Raw genomic sequence first — 17977 nt, 5'->3', positions numbered from 1 at the left:
TTTATTGACAACTTTTTTGGGAAGTTAATGCAAATACTTCATGATTAAGATGTTAAAGGAGTGTTCAAGATTGTGAGGAAAAAAAGCTGTTTTTAAGCTAGAATGAGCTGCAGAACACTTGCTGATCAGGCAGCTAAAGCTCTGCTCCAGGATGCTTGTGGTGTGTTCAATAACAGATCTACTTCTTTTGCTGTACTAGAAGTATATCACAAGATCTTTCTTAGAACACCACAGCATAATTCCCTGAATAATTCAATCTATGTCCTCCTTTGACGCTATGCATCACATAAGATCAAAGTTGCTCCATTTCTGAAGTCTTCCAGCAGCAGACTGCAGCACCCAACAGGCATTCTTCACAAAGAAGAAATTAACCAGTACACTCCCACCAGCAGCCAACAGCAGTCCAACCACAACACGGAACAGGTCTAACTTTCACATCCGTCATCCCCAAACGAGGTCCTGTTCTTCAAGTTTCTCCTGTAGATTCAGAAGAAGGTTACCCTCATGGATGTTACCTTCAAGGAAGGGTGTCTAAAGGTTTTTAGCTGCCTCCTGGTAGCAAGCTGACGTGTTTGGGATCAGTAAGAGACTGTTTCAAGTGTTGTCAGCAAACAGAACTATTAAGCACTGCACACAGTAAAGCTGAAACAGGTTGCCAACCACATTTTGTCATCTCTTCTGAAAAAGAGGGTTTAATTAAACTAATATCTTCTGAGAAATCAGACTTGATAGGCTATCTAGCCTATCAAAAACATCCTGGTGCTCTCTCTTGCCACCTAGGAAAAAAATACATATTTGCAGCCAGTTACACGTTTGAGGGTTACTGATGTGTCTGCTGTACTTCTGGGTCTGAATTATCTTGCTTTGGTCAAAGCTGTTGCACTCGGCAGTAAAGGTTTGCTTACCTTTGTTCCTGCTTTTTCAGAAATTAGAAGGACTTGCTTCCAAAGCCTTCCTCCAACTCATGCCTACAGCCCTACTACTGATGCCTTTCATCACCAGACACCAGGAGATGCTGAAGGGCATTCGTGGTTGGGGCATACGGGCATACAGATTTTGGATTGATACTTCATTGCATTTTTTAAATTAATAGAAAGCCTGCTCTACTATGTGAAAGGTTTTTCAGCATCTTTCCTGGGTGAGGGAAAAGCCCAGGATAAAAACTTTGTTATGTATTTCTAGGTCTCCTTATAGAGACCTACAAGCTTTCTTCTATAATCCTACAAGTCCTTAGCCCCAGTCCCTACTTCCTGGTTCCTGTTAACCCTTGGTTCTGGCTAACCCACTAGAAAGTGGATCAGAGCTAAAAGTGCCTGAAAGTTCTGAGCAATTCTAAGCTCAGCAGCCACTGAAGCAGTCTAATATTAACATGCTGACAGAAAAGCCTACATTTCACTTAATCACCTTGAGACAACAGTCCTAAAATCATGCAGCCAGAGGAACACAGAGTAGTAGAACCCAGAATGCGGAAAGACCTTAGAAACTGAAGACAGAAGGGGACACAGGAGAGAAAACAGGTGCAGAAGTAAAGAGATGTCAAGACAAAACTGATGACAGAAAAATACTGGCACAGAGATGGGCAACAAGCTAGAAAGCTTGAAGAAACAATACAGATATGTCTTCAAGTCCAAGATGAAGAAGAAAAGGCACAGCTAGCCTTAGAACACTTGGAGGTGATGATGATACCAAGAGACTAGCAAGAGAATGCCAGATGCAGGTCTACTATTGAGCCAAAGCCAATAAGCACAAGCTCTGTCTCTGAAGTAAGGTGCATCTGAATCATCACTCTGCACCACTAGTATTACCAAGGTTAGCACAATCCACCTGCTACCACTGGCCATATCAGGCCGCACCACTACTTTGCTCTGTCAGCGTGATTCAGAACAACTGCTTTTGAAAACACATCTAAGATCTCAAACATCTCCTGCTTCTTGCACAGATACTCACATTGCATGGATAAGGGCTCCACCGCACAGGAGAAGCAAAATGCCCCTGATAGTCCACCTGGCACATCACCACTTAAACTCAAATGACTGCATGAACAAAACAATACGAAAGAGCCAGACTCACCAACAGATGAGAAAAAAACACTAATTACCAAGAGCGACTCATGAGGAGATGCTGGGAAGTTGTGTTTTACTGTAGTTATTTCCATGTTCCATTTACTCTCAATTCCTGTCTACATTCCTTTTCTTCTGAAAGACCTCGGACTGGTAAGTTTTAAACAACATTTTGAAAGTTCTACTCTAACTACTAATTCTGGTGTGAGTCAAAGGCCATGGCCAGTGTCAAGATTCTCTATACAGTTTTACATGACACTTATAAATTTAGACAGTGCCTGTTGCTAGGATAAAATAAGATCCTCATACTAGAGCTTCCCATCTATGCATGTTAAATAATTGCTACACAACTGAGATACCTTATGTGTGCTGACAGTAAAGGGCTGACGACAGAAGTTCAGCGCAGAACAAACAGGTCTAGCTTTCAGGTACTGCAGTTTCCAAATTGATGACATTACCCCCAAATCTGCAGAGGTTTCTGCTTTAGCAGCTCTGCCAAGAGTGAGCATAGTAAGCTGCAGAGTGTAGTAAGCTCCCCCTTTATTAAGTACAGTGGCATTGAGCCACTGAAAGCAGTTCTTCAGATCAAGCCATTTTAAAACCAGATATGACAGTTTTCATTTGATTTCCAATGGCCACTGGTTAAAACAAATTTAGTGACATGTCTTCATCTTACAGGATATATGTGGTCATCTTACACTTAACCAAATGCAGAGTAGGAATTTCAAAGACAAGAATAGGGTGTAAGGAAGCAGGGATAAGATATCCCTGTGGCATACAAACCCCACATTTCAACCATTTAAGCCCTCTGAAGAAAGACCTAGACTTTGAAAGACAGTCTGTAACATCAAATTAATTTAGCTTGTTATTTTCAGTGCAGTGATTGAAGGGCAGAGGGACAGGAACTAATAGAGTAGTTCTTTAAAAAAAATTCTAGAATACATTAATGGGAAGGACAGGGAGAAAAGAGCCCCTTAAGAGTAGGTCTGTCTGCACATCATGTTATCAAATTATGAGACAACACTTTAGTGATTGCAATAACATCCATTAAGGGACTCTACATGGAGGTGCTGAATAGCATCTTCCTAACAGTGACAAACATTAGGAGAAATTGATTCTTTATATTGTTCAGTTGCTTAGCACAAGGTAGTGCGCCATTAGACTGTCTGCTTCAGTACCATCAATCAAGGGGAAGTTAAATTGGAAGACAGCTCTCTTCCAAAATAAAAAAAAAAAGCACTGCATCCCTCATATTGCTGTTCCATATGGATTCATTGCATTAACATCAGACAACCACAGTTTGGTAGCGATCCTCATGTAACAACCCACCCTGCTCATTAAAGACACTGTTCCTGTTAAAAAAACATGCTGTTTGAAGTGGTTAAGGATTTAATGCTGATAGCTGGTAATAGAGTCCTATTGTGCTTTCTAAGATCCTGACTGTGTATTTGGGTCATAAAGCAATTTGCCACAGATTTCACTCAGAAATAAGGGAAAGCCCTACAATGGCTGAGGAAATGATCCAGCACTTGTACCACCAGTGAGGGCTACAATAATCTCACAACACAGTAAGGAAACAAACTCTAAATTTGATTAGCAGGAAACTGCTTTTAATTACTATTTCCCTATATCTAAAGCTTTAGACAGCAAATACCTACCACTTCTGAAAAGCTGAAATTCAGGTGAAAAGCATCTAAAAGCTTGTAACAAATTTAGCTACTTCGGCTTCATTAGCACAAGACTTGATACCACTATGAACAAATTACATTCTTAACAGTAGTCTTAGCACAGCTAGTGCCAAGCACAGGTATTTATTTCTGTAGCTAATAAATTTTAGAAGACAGACAGTATTTCAATATAACCCTTTTCATGTTAGTTAGAAAGAAAGTTATTTGTTTCAACAAAATACCCCACTTACCCTGTTCTTTTGGTAAACACACATGAAAAAATTCTGGAGTGTCCTGAACACTTAGAACGCACACCCGGAATCCAGAGCAGCTTAAGCTAATTAAGATGTTGTTCTCCCTGTTGCAGTGAGATTTCAGTACACAACAAGCCAGCTATGAAGTACTTGAATATTAATACTTCAGCCTCTTCTTAGTTATGAATGAGGAATACTAGACAAAGACTCTTCCAATGCTATCAACATAGCATTGACAAAGCTGTTTTGCTCTTGTATAGAACACTTCCTTTTTAATAAAAAGAACCATTTGTGCAGTTTCAAGCTTTTTCGTATGTTCTTTGATCAAGAGAGGTATACAAATAGTTGGTCTTAGAACCTAGAAGAGTTCAGCACTGTGGACAATGCCAAGACCTACTCTCAATACCAACACAATAATTCTGTTCAATTATTTTATTGCAGACAGTAATTTGTGTTCTTTTCATCAATATCAACCAAGACTCAATGTGTTTTAACACTACAACAGCTGACTGCCATTAAAATATATATATATTCCAAAGAAAGTTATACCCCTGCTAGCTTTTCTTGTTGATGTTTATGAATAAAAATGGCATAATTTATTGCCACATTTCCTTTTGGTTAAAAATTTGGTGAAAGAAATTCTTAAGGAATTACTTGAGCAAAGCAGACAAAAAAAACCATTAAGAAATTAAAAGGATAAAAGTTTTAAAACCAACAATTTGCTAGCAGGTCATACAGCAGTTGCCATTTTCATATATTAAAACCTCAGTAAAATACACGTGCATTGTACTGCACAAGAATAAAGGGAACACTGTTAGACCGCTACAGATTCACCAATTCTTCTTTCACTCAGGTCACATGCACTACCCACTCACTCACCACACACTTTGTATTCTCTCAGCAAAACTCAGCACGTTACTGACAGAAAACAGTTTGTTGAATTAACCATTCCACCTACAAACAACCCTGCCTGCCCTGTACAATACAGGCTAAAACCTTGAACTCACTGTGGAAGCCACTGCTTCAAATCCTGACTGCACCCACAGTCCAAGCAGCCTAAATACAAAGGGCCACCAAAAGCCTCCTCCCATTCCCTACAGGACCACTCCCATAGTGTGGTTAGCACTGCTGAACTCTCCCAGCCACCTGACATCGCTGCTTTCCACATACAGGCCTCATTTTTCTCAGCTACAAGAGCCACATTCTGAGGATCCAAATTCCCTGTACGTTCACTGAATTTAGAAGCTGCGATGCACAAGAGCAGACATTCTAAGAATTTTCAGCCACTGACATACCCAAGAGCCCATCACAGGGCTGCTCTGCAAAGCACCTGCACAAAAACACACAGCATCTCAAGCCTTCCTGATTTTCAAAACATACCTCACTAGCGCCATCAAAACACCAGCAAGTTAAGCTTATGAGAGAAAGGTGAATTCCACATCCAGTGCCACTAATCAAAATGTTACACTGGTATAGCTTCAGCTTTGAGTGCTAACTCATTTTCTCATTAGCCTTCCTCCAACCCTTCTTATCAAGGCTGAGACAAGATATTAAGTATACACAGAAAAACCCAGCTGAAAAGATCTTAAGATTCAGCTGTGTTGCAGGACTTGCCGACAAGAAAAAAAACTGATCATTGTTCAAGGTGAATGCTCACTTCAGTGATTTTTGCAAGTGTCTTAGTTTCACCTGGGACAGAATTCTCTCCTTCAGAGCATCTGCGACGATGCTGTGTTTTGGTTCTAAGACAAAAGCAATGCTGGTAACACACCAATGCTTACACTGCATGCTAAGCGGTGTTGTACAGAGTCAGGGCCATTCTCTGTGAAGGGCCCACTTTTTTTTTTCCTATTCTCTCCCCCATCCCACTGAAAAGGAGGAGAGTGAGCAAACAACTGAGTAGTACTTCACCATCTGCCAGGTTAAACCACAAGTTCATTCTACAGAGGTCTAAGTCTACTTCCCAAACTAACACAAAAGAGGAGAGCAATCAAACTGAAATATAAGTGAGACAAGCCACTAAAAAAAATGGTCCATCACAGTAATGTCTGAACAGAGAGCAGTCAGAATGCACTTATTGGTTCTGCAAACCCACACCTGACACAAATGAGTTTAGGGGTTAATGTTGACTGGAAGACCGCACTTCATTACAAACACAGTTACCTTTAAGTCACAAGCATACAAAACCAATAAAATCAGTTCTTATTTAGATGCTGCTGAAATGTTTCCTCTCCAGATACAGTACCAGCTAAGTCTGCTTTCATTTTTTTCCAAGCCAGTTCAGATAGGACTGAATGACTATTTGAAAAAATGATCCAGAAGCAAAATGACATCAGCAATCAACACTGAATTAAATTCTGCTACCACAAGTCATCTTTTAAATAAGTAGGTTCCACTAGCTTCAGTTAAAAATGGCACAGGTCTGTAACCACATAAGGAACAGAAAATGATTTTAAAAGTGAATGCTTACACATTAATTGTTTCTTAAAGAGGCTTGCTAAATTGAGAAAAGAGTGAAGTTTATAGCAGAGATTCTGTCTTGCTCTTTAGATACCCACAGGACAAAAGTATCACCAGCTGCTACCAAAAATAAACACTGACATATAAAGCCAGCAGTAGACATCAGAACAGGCTCAGCAAAGCAGTGCTGCCCACATTAAGTACACTTCTGAAGTTGAACTCATCTGAGCACAGGAAGTTAAGTTGTCTTCTCTGCGTTTGTCTAGGACGGGAAAGTAGAAATTCAGCTTTGTCCAGACAAGTCGAACTGAGACTGTTCTCAGCCATAGTAATTGATTTATTACAAAAACAGAATACAAGTCAAGGAGCTGCTTTGCATGTTAGAAAACTTCCATGGCCAAGGCTCCCTGAAAGTCCCATGCTCCAGTCCTCAAACAGAGGCTGCTTCCTTGCAATAACCCAATTCCAAGTCAAACAGTAAAGGCCTCTGTATTTAGGGCTCTTTGAATGGAAATAAGGCTCAGCCTATAGTCCAACAATGGACTAAAGAGTTCAGGGAAGGAAGCCACATGCAATAGGAAAAAGATTCAGCACATCTGTTAAACAAGGCATCTTCAATGTGTGCAACCGCCACAGCTGAGCTTACTCACAGTTCGGATGTACAAACACACTAGCAGCTGCCACCCTCTAAGAAAGAGCTGAGCCTGTCCCTGAGACATGTTTCAGTAATGCTCCAGTTGCTAAACTCACCTTTACATGCTCAAGAGGAATGAAAAATGGAAAAGAAACCATAACCACTCAAATACACTGCTGTCCAGTGAAGTCTGAAAGGACATTCATACCATCAGGAACTGAATACCCTTACAAACACATTTTAGTTCATTACCTTTACTTCAAACAGAAGATCATTTTGCCACCAGCACAATATAATTCTTGAACACTTCAAAACAGTTTTACTCCCAATTAAATGCACTGAACACAGCCCTATTTTGTAGGTGTGAGGAACAGGGAACAAATATGAAACTGCATGCCCACAGTCATCCTGCTGAGCCAAGCAAACAGAGCAGAACTCACATTTCCTGAATCCTACATCCACAGCTATCCCAGGAATCTCATCACTTTCTCTCCAGTTTGGTCTAATAACTCTGGCCCACAGTTTTCTGTACCAAATCACTCATTCAGTTTTCCATCTTATTATATAAAGTTTTAAGACTGTTCTTCTGGACTGATAACATGAAACTGGATTTAGTAACTTAGAAATTAAGTTTGGGCTATTTCAAACTCATTTAAGTTTGCAATTTTGTTTTACGCCATCTCCAGTCTGGCTTGGTGGTAGAAGACATTTAACATAATAGGCATTTCAGCAGCACTGCTAATGAGTGCAACCCCTCAAAACACTTAAAGAAATGAATAACTGAATGGAAATGGCTCATTTTCAATTCAAAAGAAGCTTTCAGAGATGCATTAGCTTCATTTCCTCAGGACCTTCTGACAGATCTGACTCAGCTGCAGCAATCCAGCCTTATTTTTATATAGCTAGATGGAGTAGGTTGCTGGATGAGATTGCCAATTGACCATCCAACAGTAGTATCCACAGCTTTTCCTCTTCAAATGTCCAACAGTAACAGATCAGCAGCAATACGAGACTGATAAGAATACACAGATCTCTTCACTGAACCATCACTACTTAAAAAAAAAAGGGAAAGTCTATACGAGTTGACCATTCCTCAGCTGAAATGTTAGATATCACCTGAGAATCAATCCCAGTTTTTTTCTACTAAACCATGCCTGATTCAATGTAGCAAATAAATCCAGTGTTGCCTAATAACAGAAGCACTACATTCACATTACTGTAGTAACACTGAATTACAGGAGAAGGTTTGTAATAAAACATACACACAACTTCTCTCCCAACTTGAAAGTCTTCATATTCCTATGTGGAAGCAATTTATACAGAACACTGCCAAATTCCTGTATTGAATGCTAGCATATTTCAAACATCTATTTCCTAGAGGCCAAAGAACAAGTAGAACCAGAATTTCTTCATCAGTCCAATATTGCAACAGATATAGAACACCCCAAAAGAGTGGCAGACCTTCCAAATTTATTTTTATAGCATGATATGTACATTCAGACATTGAAAGTATGACATTATATCACACAAACAGCTGCGGTACAACCATTTTGCCAGCTGAACTTGCATTTCTAGAGTCCAGCCCTGGCTCCAAAAGCAGTTCAGACCACCTACCTGCTCATGAAGTCAGCTCCTTTACCTTAGCCTAACTTTGTTTACCTTATATCACACAACATAGTTGTGGGTTCTTTTAAGCTGTAAATACTAAAGCATTTCCAGTTGAACATCTTCAATTTGAAAAGATCACTGAACACACAGTTTCACGTTTCCATTCACACTTGAATTTGCTAGCTTTCCCTTTGCAAATAAAGCTAAATTGAACAGTGTTACTTACCTTCAAGTGACAAGCTTTTTACTGTCTCTAATTGCACTTGCTTTGCAAAGAAGTCACATCAACAAGCTCAGACATTCAGCAGTCTAGAAATATATTATGCACATTTACAGGCGTTTTAGCAGATAGCCAAAGAACTCTAGGTAAGTTACAGAAATCATGCATTAAACTCCCTTCTGCAATCAAGAAGGAACCCAGTTTTTACAGATGTTAAAGCCACCCTCTGTCAAGACACCAACTAGCACTAGTAACTGTTCTTTCACAGATAGTTCACTGGCTTACAGCAATAGCATTTTGCATCCCACCATCTCTCAGCACTTCTGAACCATCTGAAACAGTCACTTTAACATTATACGAGACTCTCTATTGTTTTAAGTTCTGAAATGCATCTCCCCTGGCTCCAAAGTCTGACAGCAATACAGATCACAAATGGCAACATGAACAGTGACTTCAAGCTTGATAAAATAGTTTTCTTACCCAAACATTGTCTTTAAGTTATCTACCAGGATACTATCTGTAAAGTGACACTTCAAATAGTTACATGGTTAGATGTAAATCAATTGCAGGTACAAAGTCCTGCCAGTCAATGACCACTGACAGAATTACAGCTCGATTAATAACTAATCTTGGTTTATAAGGAGCTCACAAATCTCAAAGGCATGTCACAATTACAGAAATCTGCTACTTAAAATCATTATGGTTCATTACTCTTTGAAGAGTAAAAAGTTACTTTGTACTACCATCATTTTTCCATACATTTTCACTCCAAAAATCAAATGCATGCCTGATTTTGGGCATACCAGCTTCCCAAAAAAGGACCTTAAGGTACCTCCTGAAAAGCCCAATTAAAAAAAGTATACTATTATGAATACAAGCAAGAAAAATGAAAGTCAATAACCTTTCAGTTTTATTTTTAAATCAAGAAGTCAAACAGACTGGAAACAAATGGCTTGTGGTGATCTAACACAGCTATAAGATAAAGAACATTCTTTTCACAGACTACATAGAGGATAACACTCCTCTATGCTTTTTCACCACCAAATTTTATTCCAGATAATTAACAGTGTTTTTATTAATAGAAATTCCTTTCCTAATTACAAGGAGCTCCTGTATTTCTATTTCAAATTATTATACATTGTTGTACGAAGATGCCACATGATAGTATTAGTCATTAGGGTGAAACCCAGGATAGCTTTACTGTATTGGAAAAGGAAATACATATCCTTTGACAACTACTTCACAGAGCGTTTATAAACTGAGAATCTAATTTGATTTTAGAGTCAAGCTGATGAAGAAAAATCAAATTGAACACACAACCTCCATGTCTCAAGTAAGCACAGCACTAACACTTTTCATAGCACAATGATAATACACAGACACTCAGAAATCCAACATCCAAAGCAGAGGGAATAAATCTCACCAGTCATGTCTTCATCTGCTGCTACCCTAGAGATCCCAAACAGCACAAACACGTAAATTAGAAAAGGGCCTAAGTCAATTATTTGACAGGATCTAGTATATAGCTATGGTGAACACTGACCTCCAGCAACGTAAACCAGACTCAGAGCTCACAACTAACAGAATTGTTTAGCTCATTACTAGGTAGTTGGTTTTGTGGAAACTAAGTAGCTTAAGTATATTCATATAGGGATCATCTTCCAGCTGAAGAATTGACTGCTTCTTGCATAGGACTCATGTTCTGCTTTTCCCACTAAAAGTTACTCTGATCCAGGAGTTTCTGACAAAACACAACTGAGAGACTACAGGCTATGAATTCCCATTTGAACTCTGCCGTATAGAAGACGTAATACCACTGATACAATATGATATTTTGAATCAACTTTTCCTTCTACGGATTTAAACCTAAGTCAGAGCAATGTTACTCTGCTTCCCCTTTGTATACTTCAGGGTTTCAAGCAAGCATAGCACAAACTTCTGAAAAGAGCTTGTAACCTTTCAAACAGAAATATGTTTAAATCTGGACATGCAAGTTGTTCTTTGTAAACTCTTAAAGTACAGGAAAGAGTACTTCCCCACATTTAAGAAAATCCTTTGGCCATGTAAGCAAAAATCTAGAACTGCTTGCCATATAAGAGAGAAAAGAGAAAAAACATTCCTTAGATTCTTCTAGAAGACTTCAACCAAGACTACTGACTGCAAAAGGTCACTAGGGGCACAGAACATGAGCTTATTCAAACCAAGTCAGAGGGTCAAAGCATTAAGCAGAGCACTAGCATACCAGAAAGGATTACCCACCTAGGTAGCTAACAGAAAAACAGCGAGCTCATGCTTGCATTGATCAACAGCAATCCCAAGCACAGAATCACAGAACATGACTAACGTGACTGGAACCATATGAATTGTCGAGACCAATTTCTGGCTCCATGCAGGACCACCCAAATTCAAATACTGTATCTGAGAGCACTGTCAAAACATTCCTGGAGCTCCAGCTGTGCCCGCTGCCCTGGGCAGCCTGTTCCATGCCCACCACCCTCTGGGCAGAGCCTTTCCCTAACCCCCACCCCTCCCCTGGACAGCTCCATGCCGTTCCCTCGGGCCCTGTCACTGTCACAGAGAGCAGAGCTCAGCGCTGCCCTCCGCTCCCTGTGAGGAGCTGCAGCCGCCATGAGGCCTCTCCTCAGCTCCTCTGCTCTGGGCCCAGCACACCCAGGGCCCCCAACTACCCTGCACACACCTTGCCCTCCAGATCCTCCCCCTCTCTGCAGCCCTCCTTTGGGTGATCTCTAATAGTTTGTGTCCTTCTTACACTCTGGCAGCCAGCCTGCACCCAGTGCAGGAAGTGGGGCCGCACAGCGCAGTGGGGACAAGCCCTTCCCCGCCTGGTGGCTGTACTGGCCCTTTTGGCTGCAGGGCACACTGCTGACAAATGTTCAACTTCGCAGCAACCAGAAACCCCACACTCCTTCCTGGGGGCTGCTCTCCAGCCTCTAGTCCTGCAGACTGTACCTACAGCCAGGGCTGCCTCTTCCCAGGCGCAGAATCCGGCAGTCACTCTTGTTGAGCTCCACGCTGCCGGTGATGGTCCAGCTCTGATTTGTCAAGATCTCTCTACAAGGCCTTCTCTCCCCTCGAGGGCAGAGATTGATTGTAGAGTGGTACATGCTATTAGATCATTACTATTGCCTTCCTTGTTACCAGAACAAGCAGACATTACAGAGAAAATAAATCACCCCCTGATACGCCCTTAGAAGACCTACTTTATAAAAGAAGAAAGCTATTTTTAACTTGTAAACAACCCCTCATTCCCTTTCCTCTGAAAAACTGTTTTCAAAAACATCTTCCACAGCTTTTCAGTTACAGCTCCATGAGACCATTTTTACACTGTCATTGATTTGAATTACACTCATCAATTTTAAATAGACAATAATGCGTTTATGAGAAGACTCTTTAAAGTAAGGATTTCACAGCTTCAGCTCTGTAATTTATAGTGGAAAAGATTATGAGAAATTATATTAGAAACAAAATACCAGAGAAGGTGGAGAGCAGTTCCTGTTAGAAAGTAGAACTAAATTTCTCAAGTATCAGTTTATCAAAATATTTGTGCTATTAGCAACTGTGAAATACAGAACAAGCTGATGACAAAAAGCTTATGACATGGAAACTGGGTATTGTCAAGAGTATTTAATGCCCTGAAGTCACTAAAGTTTGTCCAAGCAGCATGAAGCCACAAGCTAATGGAATTAAAAACAAATAAGGTGGTCCCTACTGTGGCATTACAGTACTTTTGCCACCAGTACCAGAAAAACAGCTCAGGCTGTCAGTGTGACAATGTTAGTTGAGATGGCCTGCTGGACTGTTCCAGAGACATCACTCTTCTTCTCCTAACTAGAGATTTGTGTATTTCGGATAAAAAGCATTAAGCACTACTAGAACAATGGAGATAGAGCTCTTCCACATGCCTTTGATAATTTCAAATCATTAAGATTTTTGCTAGCCATCAACTAACAAATAAAATAATAAACCTTGCAGCTGAACAACAGGTCAGCATATCAAAATATTCTGAAAATAGAAGTTCTATTAAAGAGAAAATAACATTTACTCATTATTCGTTCATATACTTAAGACTTCCTTGCTTTCTGCATCAAGTTCCAGGTAACTTGGTTTCAGTTTCCATTTTACTTGTGCGAAGTCTCTTTTCTTAGCGGAAGTGACTTCTGCCCTGATTCCTTTGCTCCATGCTGCATGCACAGGAGATGAAAAAAATACTGCAAGCCAGATCCAGCAGTGAGAAGAGAAATGTGAAATCACTTTCAGTTTTGCTTCTGAGACCAAATCCATGAGCTAGCAACAACGAAGTTTAAAGATCATACTTTCTCTCCCCCTACTCTTAGGATCAATACCTTGTCTAAAAGGTATAAGTCACTCACTTGCAGTGGTGCTCCGAAGAATCACATGTACTTACAAATTACAAGTCAGTGTTTACAGAAAAAAAACTGAAGTCATCCAGCAACAACACCATTACCATACTGCAGAAAACAAACACTGCTCTAACAACATACAGCACATGGACTGGCACACATCAGCCCACTACCACACATACCCTCCTCAGCTGGCACAGCACTATGCACATAGCCCCGTTCTGTACAGAGAAGAATGAATGCATCAAAAAGTGTTGTTTTTTTTTTCCTCCCCCTTTTCCTTGAAGAAAATATTGTTGCAACTCAGAGAAGTCAGGTCTGTACGGCCAGCTCTAAGGAAGTAAGCAGTTAGGGGAGCACCTGCACTAGGATAAAGTCCCACATTCCAAGGATAACCAGGCAAGGAAGATGAGGAAGGTAGTTAATTGCAGAACCACCTCTTCCTCTTTTTCCTTCACATTCCTGACCACATGTTGGAGTAGATTCCTCCCCACCAGGCTCCCACAAAAGCCTATTCATCCAATTATAAGTTTGGAGATGCCAATACCTTCTATCAGTAGCACAGACACTGAAGTCTGAAGGAAGAGCTGTTTGCAATTTGGCAATGCTTGTCATCTAGGAATATCCACCTCAAAGTGCTTACATCTGACATAACCATATTTTTAACAAATCTCAGACAACAGCTACATCTGTTGTAAAGCAAAGTGCCAGAGTCCACCTGCTTATCTTTGCTCTAATGAGGCAGTATCCTTCTGTAAGACTCCAGTTTCTTTGGTTGTTTTTTTTTCTTTTTTGTCTTGTCTAGCATTTTAAATGATACAAGGAGTAAAAATAGTTCATCAAGCAATTACTCACTTCCAGCTATTATCATTTCTTTTACTTATATGGAAACAATCCCAACTTTCCTTTAAAAAATGAGAAACTCTGGGCTATCAAAAACCAGAAAGACAGCCCTCAAGTTATGTTAAGTACCTTCATAAAAGCGTTAACTATTTTTCTCCGTGTAACCACTGAACTAACAGCACACAAGCCATTATCAGGAAGTTAAAAACTACAAAACTGAAGTATTCTTATGCGAAGGTGTACATCCATGGTATGTCTGCATCTCAAATGCAGAAGATGTGGCCCTTTTCTCAACTCAGAAGGGGAACAGCCCACTGGAAAAGATCCAGAAATAGGTAATGAGCATGAAGTGAAATAAGGAGGGCTACCACCCATGCAGTAAACAAGACTTCGGCTCTTCAGCGTACAAAGACTTGATGGAATACAACAGAAATATAACGTCAAAGGGAAGACTGAGCGTAATGGTTCTCACAATGTAGACACCACAAATAAACAAGTGACCCGAAGGAAAGCTCGACAAGAACCACGCACAGCACTCAGCTCACCCAAACCAGAAGAAAAGGGCTTTCCACAGAAGATTTGGTTACTGCAGCAAGGAAGCTATCTCCCAGCGGTGGGCATTCACCCTTCCCCCGAATTCCAACAGCTCTGAGAAAGCAAATTCACGGCGGGGAAGCACTCGGGCAGGCGCCGGAACCACGGAGAACCACCGAGAGGAGCCACCCCCGGGCCCGACCGCGCTGCCCCCGGGAGCCGCCCTCCGCCAGCATCGCGAGCGCGGCGCGGCCAGGCCCCGCTGCTGCTGAATCACACCGGGACGGCGAGAAGGGGCGGCGGCGGAGCTCCGGCGCGGCGGAAGAGCGGAGAGCCCGGGGAGGGGCTGCAGCCGGGAGCCACTCAGCGGGAAGAAGAGAACCGGAGCTCGCCGGCCTGGGATGGTGAAACGTCTCCGCCACCGCCTCCCTCCCCCCCGCCAGGCCCGCCCGTTACCTGCCGGCCCCTAGCTGGTAACCGTCCCCGGAGACCCTGCCCACCGCCCGGCCCTACGCCAGCCGCACCACACCGCCCTCTCCGGCCCGGCCGCCGGGCGCCGCCATCTTGTGTACCTGCCCTCCGCCTCGCCGCCCCGGGGACGCGCTGACGTCACGACGTCGCGTCACCTGCGGCCGCGGGAGGAGCCCGCGGTGGCGTCAGCGCGGCGGGGCGGGATGGGAGGTGTTTGTGTCGGGGAGAGGGGGTGGGTTGTTGCCAAAGACGCAAAAAGTGTACTCTGATGGCTTATCTTCCGTCCTCAGGGGACTGGATACTCCGTGAGGCTTTGTTAGTGCTGTCTGGGTTCTCGAAAGGACAACATGAAATGAATACCTATCAGGAAACGCTGTTCTAGCTGATTCTGTGTGAGGGGCTCAGGAATGGCTCCTTGCAGCCTCACCCACCTCCCTCGCTCTTTTCAGATTACTGCGTTTGGGTTATTTCTGTATTTCTTTGCTGTACACAGAGCAAAGAGTGCATAGGAGTTCTGTGCACTTAAGAAAAAGTGGACCTCGGCTTTAAAGCTGCATAAGGAAATACAAATGTTACTGGTGCTCTCTAATTCCCATGAAAGGAGGAAGTTTGCTGATGGAACGCAGCATCTCTAGGCTGGCCAAGTGCCTCCTAATGCCAACAGCACACCAAGTCCTCCGTGGCCCCAGGTGGTATCAAGGGCTGCCAACGATTATAAGATCTGCCTGTCAAAGCTTGCCCCTACTTCCCCAGTATTACCCACCAATATTCAGAAGCTCAAAATTAAAGAAATAGCAACTCTATGCCTTTCCTATACTTCAACTATCAACACAACTTGTTTTACAACATATCCATTCTGTGCTAAACAGTAATAGTCTATGTAGTATTTTTGTTAGAGCTGTCTAAACTTCAGAGATGTCCTTAACCAGAAAGCAGGCTGTTCATAGAATCATTGAGGTTGGAAAAGACCTCTGAGATCATCTAGTCCAACCGCCAACCCACTATCACTGTACCACTAAACCACGTCCCTCAGTGACACATCTACACATTTCTTTAACACCTCCAGGGACAATGACACTACCACCTCCCTGGGCAGCCTGTTCCAATGCCTGACTACTCTTTCTGAGCAAAATTTTTCCTAATTCTCAACCTGAACTTCCTTAAGGCCTTCCTCATCCTATCACTGTTACCTGGGAGAAGAGGCTGACCCAAACCTCACCACAACTTCCACTCCAGGAGTTGTAGAGAGTGATAAAGTCTCCTCTGAGCATCCTCTTGTCCAGACTAAACAAACTCAGCTCCCTCAGCTGCTTCACATAGGACTTGCGTTCCAGGCCCTTCACAGCTCCATTGCCCTTCTTTGGACATGCTCCAGAGCCTCAACATCTTTCTTGTAGAGGGGGCCCAAAATGAATACAGTACTCGAGGTGCAGCTTCACCAGTGCTGAATGCAAGGGGACAATCACATCTCCAGTCCTACTGATATTCCACATCTCGGAGGAAATGCACTAACAAAGTCTTCCAGTTTAGTCTTAGAATCATAAGCCATAGGTAAAGAAAAACATGCACACACACAAAACACAAAACAAATATTTAGCGTAATAGCTATGTTTATTTATAGAATCCCAAAGGGTGAATATATATGAAATTGTAAATATCATCTTCCCCTTCAAAGCTTGTGTAATTTGTCTTTGTTGGCACCAATCTTGAACAGATCTATGGAGATGCCTCTGAAGATAGGCACAAATCCCTTCTTTATTTTCTCAGCAATGTTACTGTCTCAGTGCATTAAGTCATTTGAAGCCTACAGCCTGAAAGTGTCTTTTTCAGTATTCCCACCTGTACAAAGGGGAGATTGATGACCTATTTTCCTGGATGGTGAAAGTGTCTTGAAATCTGAAACAAGAGCTGTTGTATGCTTTGTAGCTAGGAGATGACATGTTGAAATGGAAAAAGCCACATACCTCAGGAACCCACAGCTACAAGGGTGATCCTTGGGATGATTTTACATGGAGTGCATTATTTCTTGCTCCAAATTATGGCAAAAATACAAGTGTGTACAGAGGGCTTGAGCATGGCAGCTATTTTAACACAGGCTGCATTACAAACTGTGTTCAGTGCAGAGAGATGGAACAGGACCTGAGGAAACATCCTGGACCTTCGTCAGAGGAGGGTCAGGGTGGGTGTAAGGAAAAGGTTCTTCACCAGAGGGTAGTCAGTCATGGAACAGGCTCCCCAGGGTAGGGGTCATGGCCCCAAGCTAGTTGAATCTCCTGGAGTTCAACAAAACCGAGTGCAAGGTCTCACACCTGGGTCATGGCAACCCCCATTATCAATACAAACTGGGGAAATAAAAGGATAGATCACAGCCCTGCCAAAAAAAAATGGAGATATTGGTGGATGGAAAGGTGGACAAGAGCCAGCAGTAGGACAAGAGGTAGTGGCTTTAAGTAGTGCCAAGGAAGGTTGAGGTTGAATATTAGGAAAAATTTAATCTCAAAAAGAGTGATAAGTACTGGAACAGGCTGCTCAGGGAGGCGGTAGAGTCCACTATCCCTGGAGGTGTTTGATAGGAGGGTAGATGTGGCACAGGGACATGGTTGAGTAGTATGGTGTTGATGGGTCAATGGCTGGACTAGATGATCTCAGTGGTCTCAGCTTTAACGATTCTATGATTCTACGAATGTGCTCTTGCAGCCCAGAAAGCCAACCGTATCCTGGGCTGCATCAAAAAGCAGCGTGGCCAGCAGGGAGAGGGAGGTGATCCTGCCGGACAGACACGACAGAAACCGGGATGAGGCCGGGACAGCGGGACCCAACGGGTCTGCCCGCTCCGCGCCGCCC

General features: G+C 42.3%; 1 protein-coding gene across 4 annotated transcripts in view; it reads right to left on the bottom strand.

Moving 5' to 3' along the window:
- The window catches only part of UBAP1 (ubiquitin associated protein 1), a 35571-nt gene extending 20247 nt beyond the window's left edge, over window positions 1-15324 (bottom strand). For 2 of the 4 annotated variants that reach the window (XR_002433108.1, XM_021379443.1), the window contains exon 1: window positions 15119-15270. The gene's annotated coding sequence lies outside the window, so the exon portion shown is untranslated. Of the gene's footprint in view, window positions 1-14673; window positions 14972-15118 lie in introns of those variants that run through there. The other 2 variants (XM_021379444.1, XM_021379445.1) reach the window with 2 other exon arrangements.

Source organism: Numida meleagris, chromosome Z, assembly GCF_002078875.1.
Source record: "Numida meleagris isolate 19003 breed g44 Domestic line chromosome Z, NumMel1.0, whole genome shotgun sequence".
Lineage (NCBI taxonomy): Eukaryota > Metazoa > Chordata > Aves > Galliformes > Numididae > Numida > Numida meleagris.
Note: the sequence above shows the minus strand (reverse complement) of the source record. Positions and strands in the feature narration are given on the sequence as shown.